This window comes from Lactuca sativa, chromosome 3, assembly GCF_002870075.4.
Source record: "Lactuca sativa cultivar Salinas chromosome 3, Lsat_Salinas_v11, whole genome shotgun sequence".
NCBI classification, from domain to species: domain Eukaryota; kingdom Viridiplantae; phylum Streptophyta; class Magnoliopsida; order Asterales; family Asteraceae; genus Lactuca; species Lactuca sativa.
Genome location: NC_056625.2, coordinates 175,765,153 through 175,771,274, shown reverse-complemented (window position 1 = coordinate 175,771,274; position 6,122 = coordinate 175,765,153).

The following is a 6,122-nucleotide window of genomic DNA, read 5'->3' as shown; positions in this document are numbered from 1 at the left end:
TAATCATTGTTTTCAAAACATTGTTCAAAAACAGAGTCTCCTAAGGTTCAATCAATCATAAAACCAAGGATGTGTATGGTCACACCTTCGCCTTGCCACGGTCCTCTAAAGTACTTGAAACAAAACTAAAACTATAAGACAACACTTAGTGAGTTCCCCCAAAGTACCACCACATAAACATAAAAAAGAAGCATGTAAACACGAGCAGTCAGCCTGACTGGACCGCCTCGCAAGGCCTACAACTTATCTAAAACCCTCTACGGGGCACCGACCTAACTGGACCGCCTCATAGAGCCTACAACCCATCCGGTCGCCCTGAGTGTCTTCGCCTACAGCACAAACCAGGACTGCCTAAACCCAAACTCTAAATGTCAAACATTTCCATTCTAAATAAATAACATTTCCCCACAAACACCCTTGGTCAAAACTGGTCGAAGTCAACAAGTCAACCAAGTCAACTCAGTCGAGTTAACTCAGGCTTCGTATGCGGGGCATAATCTAGAGGTACGCGGGGCGTACGAGCATGCCCGAGGCGTTGAGGCCAGATCTGTATACGCACAGTGTACCATCCGGTACGCCCAACGTGTGACAACCCGAACTTTTTTCCATTACCGTTAGTCAAATTCCATTAATAAAATTTGAATTTTATTGAGTCCCGTCGAATTCCTTTGGTTTGGAAAGTTATTTAGTTATTTAATCGAACTTTATATGTGAGTTGGGACCAAAACGATGCGAAATTTCGAGTTTTCCTTCGAACAAAACATCAGTTCACGACCTGACTGGAGTTCACGGTCGGAAACCCATTTACGGCTGATGTGCACAATAGTACCCACTAATTTTATAATTTATAACCTAACTACCTTAACTAACTAAAATACACCTTGGCAGTGTACCTAGTCGAATTATAGAATAGTTGGGTAAGTTGGGTGTCGATCACAAGGAACGGTGTTACTAATTAATCTACTTGCTATCAAATTAACCTAATTATTAACAAGTTTAATCAAAAAGGTTTTTATCTGATTTTACAAGATCAGACGAACTTAACTCAAATTCAATCAATAACTAAAAATAATCTTATCTAGTTCGAATCCACTTCATCCTTATGGCTAGCTAATAATTATGGATTATCAAGTTGGTTATTATTATATTAGTAATTTACATCTAAATTTACCAATATTTAATTAGTTCATGTAAAACTATGGATGGTCATACACAATTAAACACAGAACCAATTATGATTATGAATATGCTATGTAAGATTTATTATGCAAACACAATTATGGTCATAATCTATGTTCTCCAGCACAGCTAAATTAGTTACTTCAATTACTAACTAAGATTTTGGTCGATCCTAGCTCTAGCAATTTAATGTTCACTAAATCACTAGGTAAACAAGTTCATGCAGTTAATGGTCACTGAGGTACACAGAACATGAATTTAAGCAACTAAAGAAATAAACATAAGCATGCTAGGTAAAAATAAATCAAACACAAGCAATTCACCAATTAAATAAATCCATGTAAATTAAGCTATTCATAAGTTAGAAGCTTCATCTAGCCAGACAAGAGTAGCTAAATTCAGCTGCTCATAATAGCAACTAACAAACAAACACAAATCAAAGTATACGAAAACATGTTCATAAGTATCAAATAAGTGAACTAAATTATGAACCTCTACTCTTTTGGTGTTGAAAACCTTTTTCCAGAACTTCTTCTCTGCTAAAAATTGTCTTCTGGAAAACCTCCAACCAGCCAAAAGTCCCCCAAGTCGAAATGGGCAAGGGAATTTATAGTTTTCTAATTTCTCGAGTTCACGTCGTGAACCATAAAGATTCACATCGTGAATATGAGATAAGCGTGTTCGGCAAGGACTCTTTCACCCGCATGCATATTTTCTAGAATTCTCCACTCACGTCGTGAATCATGAATTATTCACGTCATGAGTACGTCTTTTGGATGATTGTCCGTTCTTCTTTTCTTCAATCCAACAAAGTTCCATATTCTTTCAATTTCAGTCCCTATCTTCGAAAATGCTTCTATTTGGCTACAAAATAACAATTTAAGCTTATAAGTACCATAATTCTAGGAAAATAACCAAAATTTTATGAGAAATGTAAATGAATATTGCCTAAAAATGCATATAAATATGGCAATATCAATGGCCGTAAACCCGTTTGTGGTCAATGATAGGTGGCCCCCACCACCGACCACAAAAACCCCCTATAAATACGACTCCCCACCCATCATTTACACTTTTCTGGCTGAAAACTCTCTCCTTCTCTCTCTAAACTCTTGACCTTAAACACCAAAAACACCCTTATTCTTTTGGAAATCATCGAGAATCACCATTGGGAGTTATTTTGGAGCATTTAGAACCCGTTTTCAATGAAATCCAACATCACTGTTCTTGAGTTTACGGCCGTACACACTTTAAATCTTCAAATCTTCAAACGACGTAAACCTGTTTACGATCGTACACTCATTGAACCTTCAAAGGCCGTAAACCCTTCAAGATGCTGTTCACGGCCGTAAACAGATCACGACCTTAAAGACCCTTCACTACCGCAAACACTCCCTAAGTGGTGATTTGACAGAAAAACCCGTTTTCCTCGATTCAATGAAGTGTATTTAATTGTTGTTAGGATTCTGTTAAGTGTCACATACAACAACTCGAGGTTCTTCATTTCCAGTTCGTTGATTCGACGCTTGTACACAACTAACTGTGAGTTCATACCCCTAAGCTTTTACTATTTTACGTGTTTTCAGGGGGAATACAAGCCAAACATAAATGATTTTATGAAATTTATACAAAAGGATTTCAATAAACTTAAAACGGATGTAATTGATACAATCATACAGTTTGAATACTTTTATAAAATATTTTGATATTTATCCCCTTTTGTAACATGCTGAGCAGAAGGGACGTTTTCAACTTACAAGCATAATCGCATAGTTTTCAGACCAATACATAAATCAAAGTACATATACATATACTCAAACTATAAATGGTATAGTTTAGGAATTCAATACAAAGTTATACATATACATAGACACATCTTTTATAAACCTCTCTGTTAATTATAAAAAGGTTTTCTCGTATTATTACTTGTAATGTCGTTAATCTAGTTTGAGAGACACGTCTTTCGGTACAATTACATGTACTATTGGAAGACTAGCCTTATGAACCAGAGTCTCCTCGAAGAAGAGCAATGAGTTTGTGTATAAATCTTGATAAGTTAAAACTAACTTGAAGATCGATTAGATCTATAAAACAGGTAAAGAAATAAACGAATAAACAGCAAGAACACAAGAATGGATCAAAAGATGTCGAATGATTAATAAAGAATCCTCAGAAGAGCTCGATAAAGAACTTCTACTGTAGAGGATTTAGGGTTTACAAGAATGATGAAGAAAATCTGTAAAGCTATCGTGATTGCTATCAATCGTTAACCTAATATGCATGCAAGCACATTATTATATACTAAACCCTATCAGCTCACGGTTGGACAGGCCCAAACCGGAGTACAAAACATGGACTATTAACCGAGCCCAATAGACGCAATACATCAAAAATGCTACGCTATGCTACCCAACAATCTCCCCCTTTGCGTCAAATTGGAGCGAGATCACTTTGTCTTCTTACTTGGGCCAGCAGCAGCAGCAGGAACCTTCTTCTTTACAGTCTCAAACAGACGAGAGATAAGCGCGAGGATTGTCTGTCTGAATCAGATGTACCACTGTATCATATCGTCAAAATATTTGATATCATCCGCTGTATTTTCTTTGCACCTGTGGATGATCCCCAGCACATGCTCAAGACAAGCAGTGGTATAAAGATGTTTATCAGCTAAGGCAAAGAGACATTTCTATCCTTCACTCCTAGTGAACATGACCGAATTACGCCTCGGGTCAATTTTTCCCATCTTCATCTGGTTTAGATCACTGGCTGAGCCAACAGGAGAGATCTTCGGTTTCTTCTTGAAGACATTTGCAATCTCCTGATCCATCAGGGCGACCTCCATGATATAACACACCAACATCCTCTTGAGATGGTCAATGATCGGACCATATTCAGCTTCATTAGTCAGAAGGATGTTGTGCAGAACGATCCAGTCATGGGGGTTGAGGTTCGGTAGATCTGCTAAAGAGATGGCATGTTCGGTTTTTGCAGACCCTCTGAGCACTTTGAACCGAACGTTGATAAATCTCCCTTCAGTATATGGCTTCAGAACCCGAATGTTGATGATCTTCTGAGCGCTCCAGGTCTGGTACTGGGGTTGAGCAGTCTTCAGATAGAACTCAATCAATTCCCGATCAACCTCCGGATGAGGATGAGGGACCTCAGCAACGTTGGCGAAGGCGTGAAAGATGAACGCCTTTTGGGTTAAAGGCATGTTGAACTGAGAATCGACGGAGTTGTAGCAGTCAAATGAGATTACCGGTTCAAGCCATAAGATACTCGAAGTATTGATTGCCTCCTTTATCATCCTCTCTCGAGTCCAAGCAGGAAACAGATTTTTCCTACTCTCGAGGAGGTCGTGAGCTGCTTTCTGTTTGCGCTCAGCTTCTTCAGCTTCTCTCGCCACACGAACATTATCGTCTTCAGCATTGCGTCGACTTTTGCGTTTCAGCAAGTCGGCAATGGTTTCGTTGTCTTCTTCCTCTTCTTCCTCAACAATTTTCTTGCCTTTATCCTTCATACCCGAACCAGACGCTTGGCCTGTAAGAGGAGGTTCAGTTATGTGAGTTGCCTTTGAGGAATGAGGTGGTTGCGATCCGGACTCCTTTTCTCCCCCTTGTTTCGGAGTGGACACGAAACTGGGTAGCCCTTCAATTTTACTTAGCAGATCCAGGGCAGGAGCGAGTTTCTCTGCAAGGGTACGCCTCACAGAATGGTTCAGGATCGGATCGTGCGCTTCAAGGATGTTGGATATAGCTGAGTGTACATCCGAAACACACGTCTTGATTACCTCCCGTTCGGATCGAAGAGTGTCAAGTTGTTGTTGAGAATTGGAGAGTTGAGCACTCTTGACCTTTAGGGAAGTGGTCTACTTTGATAGAATGTCCATCAACGAGTTTTCAGCAGCCAGATCCTCTTGGAGTTTAGAGAGGCGCTCGTCGATAGAGGCACGAAGGGCAGAGTTGTCGTCACAGATCGATTGGCGAAGTGTGGCAAATGACTTCAACTCCGTGGAGACAAACGTGGCCAACTGTTGAACAATTGGTTCCAACGTTGTCTTGGTAGCAGTGGCACTCTCCTGCAAAGTTTGTAACAGGGTAGAGGCGTTAGAGAATAGTTTATCAACTTTTTCGGTCGCAGCCTCACAAGCTTTTGTCGAGGCATCTATGGCGGCGGTGGCAGAAGCGACCGAATCTTGCTGAGCCCTGGAGAAGGCATCAACAATCTTCTGAAGAGCAGCTTCAGAGAGAGATGATTGAGAATTGGAGGAGGAAGCAATGAGCAAGTCGACCTTCTCATGCAACTCCTTAAGGTGCTTCTTTGTTACCGGAGCATCCTCATCATCGTCACTTTGCACCTGAAACGGACTGTAATAGACCGAATCAAATGTCATGTTCTCCCCACCAAGGAAAGGGTTATCTCCGTCAGAGGCATGACCGGGAGATGGTGGTGGTGGTGAAGCTGGTGGTGTTGTGGTATGAGTAGGTTCAGGTTGAGTTTGAGCAGGGGTAGGTTCGGGTGGTGTTTGAGTGGGGGTAGGTTCGGGTGGTTGTTGGGTTTCGGTTGTGTGTATGGGTTTGGTTGCTGGTGGTGGTTCGGTTGCATCGGTATGAACCCCCGTATCAGATACGTTGGTGGTAACCTTTGCAGTAGATGTTTTTGTTGCATCGGTGAAAATGGGTGGTGGTATAGGGATTGAGGTGTTTGGAATGTCGGTAAAGGGGTTTATGGTGGGAATGGAAGTAGGAATTGTTTGAGTAGGAGAGGGAAGAGGAGAGGTATGGATTTGCATATCAGGGGTAGGTGATCTGGGAGGTGTGTTGCCCCTTGGAGGTGTGTTGCCTCTTGGAGAGTCGTCCGAATCCGAACTCTCACCCTCCGACTCACTTGAGGAGGAAGCGATAATGAGCTTTCGCTTTGGTTGAGTCTTTCGCCTCTTTTGC